The sequence below is a fragment of the Thalassophryne amazonica genome, chromosome 12, assembly GCF_902500255.1.
Source record: "Thalassophryne amazonica chromosome 12, fThaAma1.1, whole genome shotgun sequence".
Lineage (NCBI taxonomy): Eukaryota > Metazoa > Chordata > Actinopteri > Batrachoidiformes > Batrachoididae > Thalassophryne > Thalassophryne amazonica.
Genome location: NC_047114.1, coordinates 56,006,626 through 56,026,578, shown reverse-complemented (window position 1 = coordinate 56,026,578; position 19,953 = coordinate 56,006,626). Strand labels below are relative to the sequence as shown.

General features: G+C 41.2%; 1 protein-coding gene across 5 annotated transcripts in view; it reads right to left on the bottom strand.

The window, feature by feature from the left end:
• LOC117521777 (microtubule-associated protein 4-like) overlaps positions 1–19,342 on the bottom strand; it is a 309,678-nt gene extending 290,336 nt beyond the window's left edge. For all 5 annotated transcript variants that reach the window (XM_034183119.1, XM_034183120.1, XM_034183121.1 and 2 more), the window contains exon 1: positions 19,203–19,342. The gene's annotated coding sequence lies outside the window, so the exon portion shown is untranslated. The remainder of the gene's footprint in view (positions 1–19,202) is intronic.
• Between the last annotated feature and the right edge of the window lie 611 nt (positions 19,343–19,953).

The following is a 19,953-nucleotide window of genomic DNA, read 5'->3' as shown; positions in this document are numbered from 1 at the left end:
CAGAGATCGATCACTAATGATTAAATGCAGAGTGGTGCATACAGAGCAAAAAGAGAAAGAAACAGTGCATCATGGGAACCCCCCAGTAGTCTACGTCTATAGCAGCATAACTAAGGGATGGTTCAGGGTCACCTGATCCAGCCCTAACTATAAGCTTTAGCAAAAAGGAAAGTTTTAAGCCTAATCTTAAAAGTAGAGAGGGTGTCTGTCTCCCTGATCTGAATTGGGAGCTGGTTCCACAGGAGAGGAGCCTGAAAGCTGAAGGCTCTGCCTCCCATTCTACTCTTACAAACCCTAGGAACTACAAGTAAGCCTGCAGTCTGAGAGCGAAGCACTCTATTGGGGTGATATGGTACTACGAGGTCCCTAAGATAAGATGGGACCTGATTATTCAAAACCTTATAAGTAAGAAGAAGAATTTTAAATTCTATTCTAGAATTAACAGGAAGCCAATGAAGAGAGGCAAATATGGGTGAGATATGCTCCCTCCTTCTAGTCCCCGTTAGTACTCTAGCTGCAGCATTTTGAATTAACTGAAGGCTTTTTAGGGAACTTTTAGGACAACCTGATAATAATGAATTACAATAGTCCAGCCTAGAGGAAATAAATGCATGACTTAGTTTTTCAGCATCACTCTGAGACAAGACCTTTCTAATTTTAGAGATATTGCGCAAATGCAAAAAAGCAGTCCTACATATTTGTTTAATATGCGCTTTGAATGACATATCCTGATCAAAAATGACTCCAAGATTTCTCACAGTATTACTAGAGGTCAGGGTAATGCCATCCAGAGTAAGGATCTGGTTAGACACCATGTTTCTAAGATTTGTGGGGCCAAGTACAATAACTTCAGTTTTATCTGAGTTTAAAAGCAGGAAATTAGAGGTCATCCATGTCTTTATGTCTGTAAGACAATCCTGCAGTTTAGCTAATTGGTGTGTGTCCTCTGGCTTCATGGATAGATAAAGCTGGGTATCATCTGCGTAACAATGAAAATTTAAGCAATACCGTCTAATAATACTGCCTAAGGGAAGCATGTATAAAGTGAATAAAATTGGTCCTAGCACAGAACCTTGTGGAACTCCATAATTAACTTTAGTCTGTGAAGAAGATTCCCCATTTACATGAACAAATTGTAATCTATTAGACAAATATGATTCAAACCACCGCAGCGCAGTGCCTTTAATACCTACGGCATGCTCTAATCTCTGTAATAAAATTTTATGGTCAACAGTATCAAAAGCAGCACTGAGGTCTAACAGAACAAGCACAGAGATGAGTCCACTGTCCGAGGCCATAAGAAGATCATTTGTAACCTTCACTAATGCTGTTTCTGTACTATGATGAATTCTAAAACCTGACTGAAACTCTTCAAATAGACCATTCCTCTGCAGATGATCAGTTAGCTGTTTTACAACTACCCTTTCAAGAATTTTTGAGAGAAAAGGAAGGTTGGAGATTGGCCTATAATTAGCTAAGATAGCTGGGTCAAGTGATGGCTTTTTAAGTAATGGTTTAATTACTGCCACCTTAAAAGCCTGTGGTACATAGCCAACTAACAAAGATAGATTGATCATATTTAAGATCGAAGCATTAAATAATGGTAGGGCTTCCTTGAGCAGCCTGGTAGGAATGGGGTCTAATAAACATGTTGATGGTTTGGATGAAGTAACTAATGAAAATAACTCAGACAGAACAATCGGAGAGAAAGAGTCTAACCAAATACCGGCATCACTGAAAGCAGCCAAAGATAACGATACGTCTTTGGGATGGTTATGAGTAATTTTTTCTCTAATAGTTAAAATTTTGTTAGCAAAGAAAGTCATGAAGTCATTACTAGTTAAAGTTAATGGAATACTTAGCTCAATAGAGCTCTGACTCTTTGTCAGCCTGGCTACAGTGCTGAAAAGAAACCTGGGGTTGTTCTTATTTTCTTCAATTAGTGATGAGTAGAAAGATGTCCTAGCTTTACGGAGGGCTTTTTTATAGAGCAACAGACTCTTTTTCCAGGCTAAGTGAAAATCTTCTAAATTAGTGAGACGCCATTTCCTCTCCAACTTACGGGTTATCTGCTTTAAGCTACGAGTTTGTGAGTTATACCACGGAGTCAGGCACTTCTGATTTAAAGCTCTCTTTTTCAGAGGAGCTACAGCATCCAAAGTTGTCTTCAATGAGGATGTAAAACTATTGACGAGATACTCTATCTCACTTACAGAGTTTAGGTAGCTACTGTGCACTGTGTTGTTATATGGCATTAGAGAACATAAAGAAGGAATCATATCCTTAAACCTAGTTACAGCGCTTTCTGAAAGACTTCTAGTGTAATGAAACTTATTCCCCACTGCTGGGTAGTCCATCACAGTAAATGTAAATGTTATTAAGAAATGATCAGACAGAAGGGAGTTTTCAGGGAATACTGTTAAGTCTTCTATTTCCATACCATAAGTCAGAACAAGATCTAAGGTATGATTAAAGTGGTGGGTGGACTCATTTACATTTTGAGCAAAGCCAATAGAGTCTAATAATAGATTAAATGCAGTGTTGAGGCTGTCATTCTCAGCATCTGTGTGGATGTTAAAATCGCCCACTATAATTATCTTAGCTGAGCTAAGCACTAAGTCAGACAAAAGGTCTGAAAATTCACAGAGAAACTCACAGTAACAACCAGGTGGACGATAGATAATAACAAATAAAACTGGTTTTTGGGACTTCCAATTTGGATGGACAAGACTAAGAGTCAAGCTTTCAAATGAATTAAAGCTCTGTCTGGGTTTTTGATTAATTAATAAGCTGGAATGGAAGATTGCTGCTAATCCTCCGCCCCGGCCCGTGCTACGAGCATTCTGACAGTGTGACTCCGGGGTGTTGACTCATTTAAACTAACATATTCATCCTGCTGTAACCAGGTTTCTGTAAGGCAGAATAAATCAATATGTTGATCAATTATTATATCATTTACCAACAGGGACTTAGAAGAGAGAGAGCTAATATTTAATAGACCACATTTATCTGTTTTAGTCTGTGGTGCAGTTGAAGGTGCTATATTATTTTTTCTTTTTGAATTTTTATGCTTAAATAGATTTTTGCTGGTTATTGGTGGTCTGGGAGCAGACACCGTCTCTACGGGGATGGGGTAATGAGGGGATGGCAGGGGGAGAGAAGCTGCAGAGAGGTGTGTAAGACTACAACTCTGCTTCCTGGTCCCAACCCTGGATAGTCACGGTTTGGAGGATTTAAGAAAATTGGCCAGATTTCTAGAAATGAGAGCTGCTCCATCCAAAGTGGGATGGATGCCGTCTCTCCTAACAAGACCAGGTTTTCCCCAGAAGCTTTGCCAATTATCTATGAAGCCCACCTCATTTTTTGGACACCACTCAGACAGCCAGCAATTCAAGGAGAACATGCGGCTAAACATGTCACTCCCGGTCTGATTGGGGAGGGGCCCAGAGAAAACTACAGTGGTTCCCTGCTCTGCCACAAGCTAATTAGAACACTCAGGTGTCTGTTAGTAATTGATTGGTAGCAGACCTGAATGAGCTAATCAGCTTATAGCACAGCATGGAGAGATGGAAAATGTGTGGGTTAGGTTTATATTTCTAATGGGGACCTGTCGGCATGACATCATGTATGTTTATCACATGACCGAAAGTCAGGCAAGCCAGGCAATTGGAACACCTGCAAACTAAAATGTTCTGTTGTTTTGTCACCTTTGGATACTGTTGGAGCTCAGACCTACAGGTTATAGGTGTTATGTTGGTTATAGTGTCGTGCTTTAGTGTTGAAAAGAGAGAATAAAAGTTCTACTGACATGAGTCATTTCCATAATCTGGTTGTTGCTCACTCAAGCAGGCCACCTGATCCTTAAAATCCTCCTCAAACATGTGAACTGTAAAGCATCCATTTTTGGGATTTTACACATCCCACACCCACATCGGTGTACTGACCTAGTTAGCATCAATGTTTCTAACATTCATTTGATAGGCTTTGGAACGTGCCCCTCACCTGTTCTCTGTTTTCTGTCCTGCCATCATCTTTTGACACCTTTGTACACAAATTACACAAGTCATCATCCTTCTCTACCTCTTCTCCTATGACACTGGGTGATTTTGTTGCCACCATGTGCACTAAAAGGGTGTGTTACATGGACTGAATCATCCTTGTTGATCTGAACACAGTGGTGAAAATGGCTCAGTGCTCCATGACTTTGCAAAAAGTTGTGAATTTAAAAATAGTGGTTGCTGCATCTACAATTGAATTACTATTTTGTGTGTGTGTGTTTGAAAATAACACACACACAGTGAGGTAGCTAGATATTGTTTTGTTGTGTTTGGTTGTGTTTTGGGGGAGTATTGGCCAAAACATTGTTAGGAGAGAAAAAAAAAATCCTACCTTCGAGCAAAGACACTTGCGAAGTTGTTTATGCAATAGAAGGAATCATTAGAGACAGAGTGGAAGACAAAAGAAGCAGCTGGAAGACAGCTAAGGGCTTTATGTGGAAACTTGATAAATAATGCTACTCAATTTCCCTAGGGACAAGCGTAACCTCTACAATCTAAAATGCAACAAGGCTTCTTTAAGCTCAAGACAGATTTTTTTGCCTGATTTTACCCACGATTCATAGTCGACTAGAGTCTGCATCAGGCAGTACTAGTTGGCACTAGTCGGCAAGGTTAGTTGGCACAGAAATCTGTTAGTATGTTAGGGGTAACGACCCGAACTTGCAAGTGTGTGAGGGGAACAGACCCAACCCGACCTCAGTCGCAATCTGTCAAACATTTGAATTTCTTTAGAGGACTCTGGACGCAACTGTGTAGTGTGCGTTGATCACTGACTGAACTGAAAACACATGTTGCCAACAGTCAATGAAAAAGAGTAGGTGGGAGACGAAACAGAGTCAGATGCTGAAGAAAGCAGGAAGTAGCCAGTGGGCATATCAAAACAACGATGTTAGCTGTTTTTTTATTCTTAATGGATTTCTCAGAGCAGATAGCTGTGCAAACAACAGCAACAGCGAGCCGTTTGTCATCCGTGTTTATTTACCCTCTAGACTATCGCTCTCATGAGAGTTTGATGCGTTCAGAAGGTTTGACAAATCATATAGTCTGTGAACCCACATCAGGTGGAGTTGCTAAAAGTATGATACCCAGTCTTTCAGTCCTGATAAAACAAATCTGCTGTGCACTCTCTTTTCAAACTCATTAACAACTGTGAAAGTTGTGTAGTGTGTCCCCACCTTTAGTCAGGCCGGATGGACTTAAAGTATTGAAGCTGAGGACAATCTGCACACAATGTCGCTACCAAACTCCTGGGGTCTGGGCACCATCTCCCCCCGTTTTGAACAATCAAAGAAATTAAGCAAAAATGGTTACCTCTGGTTACCTGTACTGAACTGGTTTATTTAAAAACAAACAAATATACTAGAAACACAGAGTATACTAAATGAGGATGGCACATCATGATTGGCCTGCCTTGTACAATGGTTACAACAAATAATTATTAAAAAAAAAGTGGCATAAATAAATACAAATTATATACTGAGGCTGCACAATTTGATGAAAATCATACTATTATTATGGGAAATACTGCAATGAATGTCATTTATTTAATTATTCCAGATTTTAGGATAAAGTGGTAGTTCTATCGCCGTTGAGTGGTTTTTAGTAATCTGAGGTCAAACTAAAGCATTTGGGAGGTAGTTCTGTGACAAATGTAGCACACATCAGAAACGAGCTGTTAGGATTTGTTTATCGTAGGAGTATTTGTGAGCACATGAATGGAAATATTTAATTAATTAACTAGATGACTGCAGGTACAGTTTTGACACTTTGGTTACAGAAAACCAAAAATAAAACTCATGCATCAAAATCTTGAGGGCTTTTCTTCTATTAAAAATGTATGATGTACAATCATGCTTCCCTAGGAAAAGAGAGTTTGAAGAAATAACAAAGTCAGATAATACTGTGACATTTTTATCCATGATGAGTGCACATAAACTTCAGTCCTTCAATAGCCTGCCAAAAATTACTGCTGCTCTTTATCTCACAGTTACCATGAGCACTCACCTATTTGAATTCATATCATATCTCATTCAAACACTGAGACTTTGAAATACAAATAAGACTCCAGTATGAAAGCAGTGCTGGTAGTTCTGCTGAAACAACAGAAGCTGAGCTTACTTTGTGAAATCATAAAGCACAAACAATGCATGCTTTTAAAATAACTGTATTCTGAACTATGACTATGGCCAATAAGCCACCATGCTGCCCACAGAAATAATAATAATAAACACAATAATAATAATATTAATAAGGGCGGGACGTGACTTAATTAGTTTGTACTGTTGCCTCACAGCAAGAAGGTGCTGGGATGGCTTCCCCCTGGCCCTCTCTGTGGAGTTTGCATGTTCTCCACAAACTTGTGTGGCTTCCCTTTGGCTCTGGCATCTTCTTTCCTCCAAAGACATGCAGGTTAAGTGAATTGGACCATAGGTGTGAATGTGTTTGTTTGTCTATATGTGTCCCTGGAACAGACTGGTGTCCTGTACAGGGTGTTGCCCAGCCTCTTGCCCATCAGAGTCAGAGAGGTGAAATTGAGATTAGAGCTGCAACAACATAATTTTAGGCAGAAATTGAACTTTTGGGTGTCCAAAAATAAAATAAAATAAAATAAAAAAATCAGAGTGTCCAAAATTTCAGGCACCAACCAATGTCGGGTTGGGGGGGGGGCACCCCCACGGGAGGGTCTGAGAGGCATCCTCTCAGAAAAGTTTGAAAAAAATTGACCCTACATGATGCACTCTAGTGCATTCTGGAAAACCAAATACTACATTTTAGCTATACTATTTCTTGCCTTGTTTAAATATTATCCTTTTTTTCAGGTAATGGCTTCTTTAATTTTCTTTGGTGATGGTTTCCAACTTTCCATGAACCTGTACCTGTCCTGTGCCTGACTAAACTCACTCCAACTCACTGCAAGTGGTAGTTTAAATCCCCTGCACATTGCTTCTTTCTGGACCTCTAAACTGTGCACCTATGTATATTCTGAAATAGTTAATCAGCAAATTGACATATATCTTTTTCAATATACTTAAATTGGTGACAGAACAAGCACAATTATACTTTTTGAATGTCAATACTTATATCAAAATCAACCACATTTAATAATTGAATTTAATTTTTATTGATCAATGACATAAAAAACAAGAATTTTTCACAGTATATACAAATATGTGTCAACAGTATGTAAAAATTATACAAGTCATGAAAATGATTAAACAATACGTTGGTAACACTTTGTTACCAAGCAAACAACATGCACACCTCAGCAGGCAAATATTCTGACTGAGGCAATCATGAACATGTTGGTGACTGACATGAGACCGAACCCCCCCTCACCACAACGATGGATTGGAAATATGATACAACCTTTCAGAAGTTCAGTCTCTCTCACACTCTCTTTTTCTCTCTCTCAATTTGCTTTCTTGGCATGAATGTATTTAAACAATATTGGCAACAATAACACATTGTAAAATAAATAAATAATTAAATGATATAATAAACAACAGCGACATTCAAAGACAAACAACATCTGCATGCTGGTGCGACAAGATGCAACTTACGTATGATCCGATTAGTCGACTAATTGCAAAATAATCTGTGACTAGGGCTGCCACAACTAGTCGACTAGTCACGACTACGTCGACTATTGAAACTGTCGACAACTAATTTAGTAGTCGATGAGTCGTTTATTTTATTTAAGTCCTTGTTTTTCCCTCTCCATTCATAGTTTTAGGCCACGAGCTGTCCTGCCGTCATTTGGACATTCAAATTTGGATAAAACGGCCGATTAAAACAGTGGCTGTCTTGTTCAAAGCCGTTTAAAATGTGCAGTTTACCGAAGGAGCTGTTGGTGTGTGTGTGTGTGTGTGTGTGCACGGAGTCAACTGATTGTAGACTGTGGGGGGGGCGAAGATTCCCGAATGGAGGCACGAGATGTTACATTCTGCTGAGAACCATCAGTACACCTGAGACAGCGAGCGCGGAGCAGAGAGAGGATTTTAACCCGAGTGTTAAAAAAAAAAAAAAAACCCGAACCAAACCGTGGAGCTGCCTTTAGTTCTTGAGTTTGGTGTTTGCATTTGCTCCACAAGGTTTTAAAACACAATAAAATGTTCACACTTTTCTTTAAAGCAGTTCTGTAATTCTAGAAATGCAACAGAAACCACAAATCAGAAAAAGTTGGGACTATATGTAAAATGAAGATAAAATAAAAATGTTGCACTTTTCCCAGTTTCTCCACTCACAGAAGCCAAATGTTCTTCCAGAGTTGTGTCTTGGTGGCTTTCCTCACTTGTCTCCTTCCAGAATGGAAGAACTGCCTACCTGACACAGATTTACTATAAAGTACCACACTGTTTGTATTTCTGAATGATTGCTGTAAATGAAGTCTAAGAAATAGTCATTGATTTGGAAATGTTCATGTTTTCATCCCCTGACGTTTCTCGGAAAATGCTGCAGGCCTTAATTTAGGAAATTACGTATGATCCAACTAGTCGACTATCAAAATAGTCATTTGTGGCAGCCCTATCGGTGACTAGTCGATTATCAAAATAATCGTTTGTGGCAGCCCTAAATTGAGATGGTCTGGACATGTGCAGAGGAGGGATCGAGGATATACAGGGAGAAGAATGCTGATGATGGAGCCACCAGGCAGGAGGAGAAGAGGGAGGCCAAAGAGTAGGTTCATGGATATGCAGGTGGTTGGTGTGACAGAAAAAGATGCAGAGTGAGATGGAAAAAGAAGAAGAAATAATAATAATATTATTGTTATGATAATTATTACATAATATGCCAATATAAAATACTGGATGTAAATGACAGTCCTGCCCTACTGCCTGCAAACACATTAGAAGTACTTCAATTAGTTCACCTATCGGACACTATGATCTAATACAATCTGTTGTCATGGTGAAGCATAATATTTGATTACTCCTATATGATACAGCACAACAACTCACATCAAAACAAGTCCCAAGTGGTTTGTCTACAGTTGGTAAAGTGCCTTTTTAAAGCACTAAAGTCACTTCTGTGTAGTTGCCTGCAGTAAAGTACTGCTGTCCCAGTTAACAGCTTTGTTTGTTTGGTCAGGCTGACTCATAAACAGGATTAGGCCGTTTGTATTCGTGAGGTGAATGCCCAGCTTTCATTTTCACTTTCATTCATTTCTATCAAAGCCAGATCACCATGGTAACAGTGACTGAAGTGGGATCGGCTCCAATTTCAGAGATTCAAAATCCCATGATTAAAAAATGGCTACCTCCTCATCAACTGGATGTAACAATTTGCCACATCCATGACACCACAGAACTGCCTTGGGTCCATCTACTAAGGCAGATAACCATTTCATCCCCACTTCTCTAAAACAACCATCTATCTGCCACAGCTAGGTGAAGCATGAACATTCCCTTGGGCTTCGCCTGCCACTGGGTCCTCAACCCTCACACCTCCAGTTACTGTATCAGGCACAGAGAAATGCACCACAGGGCAGCTAATGCTCCTTCCCAATGGATATGAGTCTACTGACGTAACAGCTTGCTGAACACAAAGTCATTCCAGCAGTACCCAAGGATCCTTCAAAAAGACCTAGTATCAAATACATCTAGTTGTTGCCTTAGGTCACTGGTTAGCATTCATGTCCAAGAAACATGCAAACATGCATCTCACAAAGATAGGAAGCACCAGGACCCTAAAGACTTGGACCTTTGCTCTGCAAATAGCATCACTAAACACCTCTGTCCAGTGACTGCATGACTCCATAAGCTCTTCTCAAGTGTCTCTCAATCTCAAAGGCTGAGGACCCAGACACATGAGTGTCACTGGTGATTCGCCCACCAGCACCTGCCTGCAGTTGAACATCAGTGAACCAAAGAAGTCAAAACCATGGGGAGAAATGTGACAGTGAGTGAGATGAAAAAAAGAAAGAAATATACAAAAGAACAGGAACGTGAAAACATAATTAAAGAACAGACATAATATGCTGTTGGGAATGATACCCGAGCTTTTGTCTGTACTGCAGATGCAAAATTCACATGCACCATTATAATCACTGATTAATAACAGACTTCTAAAAACACAAAATGCAAAAGCACATTTTGAAATACTGCTCAGTTCTCAAGCTTTCAAGTAGATACATTGTTTGAGAGCGGCACAAACACAGTGAAACATGTTCAAATGAATAATTTGAAAGTTTTTATTCAGTAAAAACAATCAATTTACCTGTTTACTTGTGAATATATCCAATACACTAGACAAAATTCATATAATATAAAATAAGACATGTGTTGATTCACTTTAAGGTCATTTTTGAATGCTGTAATTTGGGCTTCAAATTTCTTGACTACAAAAAGGCTTGTGACCACACTGAGTTTACCACAGTGTTTACAGCACTGAGGAACAAGGGAGTGGGACCTGCCTACATCAACCACCTGTGTGGCCCTTAAAGCAGCTCCGCATCTGCTCTAAAGCTCAACAAGGACAGTGACAACATCATATTGGAGAGAGAAGCAAAGCATGGAGACATCATATTGTAGCACAGGAGCCATTCACAGCATGATTCCAAGATTCCATCATCAACAGCCCTGTTCAGACTGAAGATGCCAATCCGGATTGTGTTCAGACCTGTTTTTTCAAATCCGGCTCCTCCTACTCACACATCCAAACTCTCTCCATCTCAAGCTGAAAGAGATTTGTCTGGAAGCGAGAGCACAAGTGTGTGTGCACTTGCATCTGGAGATGACAGAACAGGTGTGTGTGCATTTGGATATGTGTTGGCAATTTATCTCGCTCAAGCCAAACTGCCAACCCCAGTCTGAACAGGGTCAATAAGATCAACTGGGAGGAGAGATGACTCAGCATTGATGGTGAGCATCTGATTTTTGCTGATGATATAGTGTTGATACAAAAGTCATCACAGGTGCTCCACAACATGCTAATTGACATAAAAAACACCAGTAGACCAGTCAACCTCAATGTGTACCAAGAAAAAAAACAAAATTGTTATATGACATCACCAACAGTCACCACTGATGGGAAGACCATAAATGAGGGGGACGGCAACATGTACCTTGGCAAGACACTAACATGAAAGCCAGACCTCTTGCCTGAGATCAAAAGTTGTACTACACAGAGATGGATGGCCTTCAGCATGTTGATCATCACCCTCTAAGACCAGGAGCGTAAGATCTGGATCTAGCAGCAAAGAGGAGCAACTTACATCATCAATGCAATTGAGAGATTAAAACAGTGATGGACAGGCCACCTCGCCAGACAACAGCACAACACATGGACCATCAAATCACCAGAATGGACACAACAAGAATGGATAAGGACTGATAAGGCAACCAAACATGAAGTGGACAAACAACCTAATCTGCCACCTGGGACCCACAGGAGCAACATGAGCTTGAGAACAATGTCACTGCAGGCAGTCCAGAGAGGGGCTCCTCCTTCAGGACAGAACACACCCTGAATAATGATGAATTTGTGGTGCTGTTGCATTGTACTGAGTTACAGTGTGAGCTGGACCCAACATTTTGCCCACCCAATTTATATGAATAGCCGATGAAAATGTATTAAGAAAAAATAATAATCACAAAACATAATAGAACAACAAGATAAGGTGTTTGTGGTCAAATAAGATACTGAATTAACAACAGTAAAGAGTATGAGTTAAAACAATTCTCCAAGCAGAGAGGGAGGAGAAAAAAAACAATCCAAAACAGAAAGCAACAGGTCCCTTAGTGTACGAGGTCTGTTAGAAAAGTATCAGACCTTTTTTTTTTTTTTTTTTCAAAAACCTGATGGATTTGAATCACGTGTGCTTGCATGAGCCAACCTTGAAACTTCGGGCGCATGCGTGATTTTTTTCACGCCTGTCGGTTGCGTCATTCATCTGTGAGCAGGCTTTGAGTGAGCACTGGTGCTCTCCCCTCATCTGATTTTCATTGCGAGGAAAATGTCTGAACGATTGGAGCAGCGCTGAATCAAATTTTTCCAGAAACTGAGAGACAGCCAGGTGGAAACCATTCGGAAGATTCAGACGGCTTTCAGTGGCTTTTCAGTCGAGTGAGTATCCGAGAAATTGTGTAAGAGCTGGACATGTCACAACATGTCCTGTGAGACTTCCAACACGGAGGTGCTTTTTGTTATGCGCCATTAGTGGCTCCATCCCAACGCGCAAACCCTCCGCATGTCTTTCATTACAAAATCTTCTTTCACAGTGGAATGTGCCGAGAAAGTGCTGATGTCCACCTCTTCTGCAATTTCTCTGGTAGTCAGACGACGTCCCGGATCAACACAGCGTTCACTTTGGAAATGATCTGGTCGTTTCAGCCTGTCGATGGCCTCCGCCATTGTGCGCCATCTTTAAACTGGTTGTAACACTCCTTAATCTGTGTGATGCCCATAGGATTGTCACCGAAAGCCATCTGAATCTTCCCAATGGTTTCCACCTGGCTGTCTCTCACAGTTTCAGGAAAAATTTGATCCTTTCCTCGCAATGAAAATTCAACGAGAGGGGAGGACCAGTGCTCACACAAAGCCTGCTCACAGGCAAATGACGCAACCGACAGGCGTGAAAAAAATTACGCATGCACACGAAGGTTCAAGGTTGGCTCATGCAAGCACACGATTCAAATCCATCAGGTTTTTGAAAAATAAGGTCTGATACTTTTCTAACAGACCTCGTATATACACTAAGGGACCTGTTGCATGTTGCATGACGTCATAGCACGCGCAGCCCAAGAACATGTTCTCAGAGTTATATTTTATTTCTGATAATGTACTCTATGTAATAACTCCATCTCCGCTTTATCCGGAGTCGGGTCACGGGGGCAGCAGCTCAAGCAAAGCCGCCCAGACCTCCTGATCCACACACACCTCCTCCAGCTACTCCGGGGGAAACCCGAGGCGTTCCCAAGCCAGCCGAGAGACGTAGTCCCTCCAGTGTGTCCTGGGTCTTCCCGGGGCCTCCTCCCGATGGGATGTGCCCGGAACACCTCTCCAGCGAGGCGTCCAGGGGGCATCCAGAAAAGATGCCCGAGCCACCTCAGCTGGCTCCTTTCGACGGATGTAATGACTCAAGGCTGTTTTATGACCTCATTGATAGAACCACTGAGGAAAGACTGCTTTTAATACTAGCACAGTAAACAATTATGGTGTTACTTTGCAAATTTTGCAATACATTGACAACAACAGCAATGCTGATGGTCACTGATGAGAAGTATCACTTGTTTTGTGATGATTTGTAAGCTATGACATGCTGTCCATGTGACACATTTTTCTGGACATGATCCATCAACCAGGATCAGTGTTGAGGACCATATTAGCTGGAGAAGGCCAAGGAAATACTGACACCACCTGACTATGGCAGTTAGATTGTTGCATTAGAAAGGTAGGGGTGGACCAGTTGTGTGCCTGGGTGGTTGCCATCTAGGTCTGAAGGCAGTTACATAGTATGGTGGATACGGCGACACATGGCACCAGCACATGCTCCCAGACCTGACCTTGCAAATCAGCATGTATTGTTTGGTAGTGGCATATTTTGATTTCCTGAATGATTTTCTTGGCCGCTGGGCTGGTTGTAACACACTGGAAACCGTGGACATGGTAGGCATTTTACAAACATGGGTAAAAGGCATAAAAGGTTAAACAACTCTGTGCCATTTTAAAAGAATATGGAGTGAGGATTTGAAGTAAATATATATATATAAAATATAAACCTTTTTTTCTGCAGGCTGGAGAGCAAGCTTGAGTGCAGGTTCTAGCACAATAAAGGGTGAAAGGTCCTCAGTATCTTGGTTCCCAAGGAAGATACCATAGACAAAATGACCAACCTTTCAATGATGAACACACGAACAAAGAAATGAATCTGAGGACAGAATGCCACAGTTGTGCAGGAGTGAACCTCTTACGAGAAGCATGTACTGCCAAGGTCACTTAGGTTTGGGTAATTACCTGAATTAATATGATCAGAATTGGTTTCTGTCACACTTGCCTTGACATTAAATTGCTTGAAATCTGTAAATGTCTTAATTACACTGTTTGTTCTTTTTCCATGTCATGGCTAATTTCTGAAGGACAAGATGCAACGTGCTACCAAGTGAAAGCAATGAACGGGTAGAAATGTATACAAATGTCTACCTGTGTTTTCAGGTCAGTTCTGACACTAAAATCTGAGCACCTGCATATTGATAAATGGAGAAGCAGCAAAAACATCCCCATGTGCTAAGGTGTTGGAACACTTCTTTGAAAAACCAAGAAAGATTTTTACTTTGGACTACTCTTTACATGTGAAGGTCACATGAATTTGTTGTTTGTGACTTGTAATATACAATTTTTATGCCACAGGTAATGTTGGTGTGAGATGAGCTCCTAAAGAAAAAGACCCCTGGGTCAAAATTCCATTGTGGAATATGTACTGTGTGTACATTATTTCAGGGGGTCCATACTCTATGTAACACTGGGCCTTTGCACAGGGCACCACAGACATGTGGGAAAAAGTGCATTCTGACAAAATACTGATGTATATACAACCAGAGGTAAAAATTCATTAATAAATACATTACTAGTTACTTGTTAGACTGTGTCAGTGTGTATGATTGTACCACTGTCTACTGTATTGTGGTCTAATCATTTTCTTTTCTATAATGGCCTAGAGCATCACATAATAAATGCTTGCAGGGTTTCCATGGACCCAATCCCCACTGTGGCAATAGAAACAGCCCCTAACAAATAGGTCGGAGCTGAACTCCCTGTGGTTATCAATAATAAATATACATTTACTCCGACAAATTATGTGCACTGTGAGTTATTCATAGGATTCACAAACGTTATTGGTGCAGCATATTCCAGTCATAGCTTGCTTAACATAGTCCTCAGTCCTAGGGAACATAGTAAGCAGTATCAGCTTGACTTTAACCTGTTCACTTCACCCCCACCCCATAACATACAGATTAGCCACCCGTATGTAGCAGTCAGTTCCTCTCTGGGAACCATCACCTTATTGCTGGTGGAGAGGCTTCTATGTCCCTGAAACTGAAATGAACCTGAAAAGCTGTGCTGTCTGGAACCTTCGTGCTCCTGGTAGGGTCTCCCATGGCAAGTAGGTCTCCGGGGAGGGGCCAGACTAAGTATGGTTCACAAAGACTTCAAGGACAAACTAGGTAGCAGGCATATGACCTGGCCTGGAGGAAGCCTGGGGCCCCATCTGGAGCCAGGCATGGATGGAGGGCACATCAGTGAGTGCCTGGTGGTCGGTCCCAGCCCGAACAGGCAACATGGACTTTCCATCTCCACCCTGTGGGCTCACCACCTACAGGGGAAACCGCTGGGGTCAGTTGTGCTGTCTTATGGGTGGCAATGAAAGTCGAGGGCCTCAACAGACCAGACCCGGGCAGCAGATGCTAGCTGTAGGGGCATGGAACGTCACCTCGCTGTGGGGTATGGAGCTTTAGCTTGTGCGGGAGTTGGGGCACTATCAGTTAGATTTGGTGGGCCCTGTCACCATGAACAGCCTCAGCTCCAGAACAACTCTCCTTGATAGAGGTTGGACCTTATTCTTCTGGAGCAGCCCAAGGTGTGAGGCACTGGGCGTGTGTGGGGATACTCACGTGCCCCCAACTGAGTGCCGCTGGGCTGGAGTTTACCCTGGTAGACGAAAGGGTCCCTGGCTGGAGACAATGGATCATGAAATTGGCCGGAGAATTGGCGCAGCAGGAATGGTATTGCATTCACTTAACCGTACTGTTGTGATGAAAAGGTAGTAGAGCTGGAAGGTGAAGCTCTCAATCTACCTGTCAGTCTTTATTCCTACTCTTAACTATGGTCATGAGAGTTGGGTCATGACTGAAAGAACTAGACTACGGGTACAAGTGGCCAAAATGGGTTTCCTCAAGAGCCTAGCTGGGGCCTCCCTTAGAGATAGGGTGAGAATTAAATTTATTTATTTTTAAATTCCATTCTATTTAAAAGAAAAATGTATTCTTTAACACGTGGATCAAGTAGGCAATTTTTAGTGTTATAACCAAGCAAAAACACAGGCACTAATGGACAACAGAACTGTAACAACTTCTTATACATAAATGCCATTTGACTGTGGCTGACCCAATAATATACTTCACTTCAATAATATTTCTTTCCAACACTCACTGAAATTAAGTAAATTTCAATGTGACGTAACTTGAAAAAAAACTGACAATCAAAACTAGTCAAAGTTCTAATGCATTTAGACTGGAAATATCTGTCATTAAACTGACTAGATCTTCCATGTTGAAGGCCAATTTATTGTCAAAGCTGATGTCCTTCAGTTCTTTAAAGTGGTTATATTTGTTTCAAAACTGAAAAAAAAATTCTCAAAGTGGTCTACGCAGATGAAACTTTTAAGCATTTTTAAGAGTTAAATTAATTGCTGTTTTATGTTCAACACTGTAAAAGCCCTGAAATTTCACCTCTGTCTATTTAGAAACTACTGTACTATTAACAAAAAAATGCATCATGAAATGGCTCATTTTAGCCTTCTGTGATGATGGGACAAGCACATGTGAAAACAAGATAAAAGACAAAGGTGAAATGTTTGGTTTACTTTGTGTTTATTATTATTGCAAGATGTGGGAAAACAGAATTTGCACTTATTTGTGCTTTATGTGTGTGCATTGGGGAGGCATGACTGTATGTAAAATTCTGTTTCTTTCTGCACGTACAGTTTACAGTACATATTTAAAGTTAAATATGTAGTTCTACATCATTAAAGATAATACAGGAGAATACCTTACTGTGTTTCAATAATCATGCACATTTGGAGTAGTGTTTATAAATCTGGACTGTGTGACATACGAGTAGATAGCAGCCACCATAGCTTGTGGGTCCATCCTCCTGCACAGAATGTGGATCCTAATGACAGCAACACTGGATCACTGTATTCTGGCGTCCCTGCACCATCTTTAATTACTTCCTTGTGACTAGAGGATGGGATCAGGGTTGTTTTCCTTGTCAGCATTAGTCTCTGATGATCTTGGACGGCTGAACGACATGACTTCCTGACAGCTCTACGCATTTCCTGCAGGATTTCTCTGTATTAGCGCACAAATCAAGTACCAGCCTGTCTGGCTTCATTATGACATAAACTGGATTACACACTGAATGATGGCTAGCTGGATGATTGACACCCTGACTGTTTGTATGGTTGGCTGTTTGCTTGAGTCTGCTTGACTGGGTCACAACAGGGTCTGAAAGGCTGCCTGCCCGGTTGGCAAATCAGTTGAAAATATTGGTTACACCTATTTGGAGAACTGTCATCTGACTTGAGTCCTGCGTGGTAATCTGAGAGAGATTGAATATAATCCCATCAATCCCTAAAAAATAAAGCATCGTCACAGCAGTTATGCATTAGAACATCTCTGATAATCCATTGAGCTGAATGCTTGTAGTTTCAGACATTAAACCTGTTTGGGTTTTACAAATCAGCCCAAATAAAGTTTACTGAAAAAGTACCACCATACTTTATAGCATCACTTATGTCAACACAAAAGATTTAACATGGGCTTTTCTATGTTTTTCTGAGTTAGGATGCTATTAAATGTCAAGGTCATTTGACTAATATTGAGCCTTTTGTCTTGGTCAGGAGTCACAGATCAGTGTGTTTGAAAACATGTTGTATAAAGACACATTCTCAGTTCAGTCAAACTTCAGCAACAACCGAAGTTACTGAATATGAACAACACTGAGGCTCAAGGTCATTATCCTGACTTTGACCTGTGGTCATATCCCAACATCACCATATGTACAGGGTCTGTGCAGTCTGTGAAGATAAGCTGTTCTTGGACCTGGACCACATCAAAATTATACTACTGCACAAGTCTCAAGAAAGTATGCAAAGCGGTGTGTTGGAAGCAGAAGTAGTGGTCAAATTTCAATCTCTTCATGTATTTCATGACTATCATGAAACTAAAACATATCAGAGAGACAGTGCAAGTAGGACGGTTGGGAGACAAAGTCAGAAAGCAAGATTGAGATGGTTTGCACATGTGTAGAGGAGGGACCCAGGGTATTTAGGAAAAAGGATGCTAAGGATGGAGGTACCAGGCAGAAGGAGAAGAGGGAGGCCAAAGAGGAGGTTTATGGATGTGCTGAGGGAGGACATGGTGTGACAAAGGAAGATTCAGAGGACAGAGTGAAATGGAAACAATTGATTTACTGTGGCCCAAATGGGAGCAGCCGAAAGGAGAAGAGGAAGAAGAAGAATAAAAAGAATTATTGACAGATGTTGATTTGACATGGAATGACCCTTTAAATTTCAGTAAAAGGTTGTGTAAAGCAGATCGTAAAGGTGTCAGAGTGTGTGTGGGAGTGGGTGGGTCTATTATATGGGATGCAAAAGGGAGAAAAAAAGAGTTTAATATTCCAACAGTAATCCTGAGCAGTGTCACATGCTGCTCATTAATGAGCTCATATTGCAAGCATCACACACACTGCACAGCACATGTCCAATTCAAAAGACAGAAGACCAAAGACATTACCAGGCAGAGACAAAAAAAAAAAGAGCTGCAAATAGAAGGATGTGTGCTAATCCACAGAGGATGCAGTGTGTGTGTGTGTCTGTGTGTGTGTGTGTGTGTGTATACACACAGTGGGGAGGAGGAGGGAATTATTGTATAACCATAGGCTTTAGCCTCTATAGAACACCACAATCATCCTAAAATTGAAACGCATTTATATAACACGCTGCTCGGGAACCTCCTGCATTTATGATAAACATCCTTTAATAACTTTGACTGTGAGGCCAGTGTACAGGAGTAAGTGTAGTAATTTTTCATGTGGAGGATTTGCACCATCCCGACTGCGGCAGCGCCGTAACAAAGAGAACCTCCGCATGAGACACACAGACACAGGGAGACATCCCCCCACCACCACCCCACCCCACGCCCACTGTCCCCCACCGACGTGGGTGTGAAATATCCAGTCCATTAAAGAATAATAATTTATGTCTTTTTAAAACAGACCAAGCTAAATATAGCGTCTTGAACGTGACACTGACACGGCACGAGACAGCAGCGCCGCAAATGGTAAATAGGGATAACCAAGCGATGACGCATCAAAAAAAAAATTCAATTCAATAAAAATAAATAAATGCCACAATATTTCACTCACCGTGTAGTTATGGCCCGTTTCGCTCGCTCAGTACGTGCGTGAGAGTGATGGTGAAAAAAAAACTCCCCACCTTCCGCCGCTTTCGGCACAAACTGGTGCCTGGATGCAAGCGAAAGCCCCGCCCCTTTTCCTCCGGCTCAGCCAATCGGGATCAGAGATTTTGTCTGGGAGGAAAAAAAAAATTTTCAGTGACTCTGCAGGTATTAGAGTGGTGCTGCCTTCAGTGTCGTCGTAATTGTGAGATATTTCACAAATAATTGTGTTGTTTGCGACCTAATTAAACGCCTAAAGTTTGGCTTACGAACTACAAATACATAAACATGGATGGCGTTAAGCAACACAGAACAAGATCAATAAGAGTATGACTCATCTGTGTTCTTGTGTAAGACAACCTGAAGGACAATATATTAAATTCATTTTTTTTTCAGACACACACATACACACAAAAGCTAACACTAACAAAAAATGGTGTATTCAGAATAATTTCACTGATCCTAGGGTGGCACTGATTTGTAAAGGGGTGGCATGAAAAAAGAAGCTCTTACACCATGGCATTTGGTGCAGTTTTCTCGAGCAGGGTCATGTGTCCTGGCAGAGGTCAGCATGCCGCCTGGCACATTTTCACATTTTCACAGAAAGAATCACTGAGATATCATCAAGAGGTGATGACAGCTTGTGCGCCAAGCCTTTCTCGTGCCATCCTGAACTGAGCACAGATTATAGAGGTGGGTGAGAGTCCACTTAACTCAAG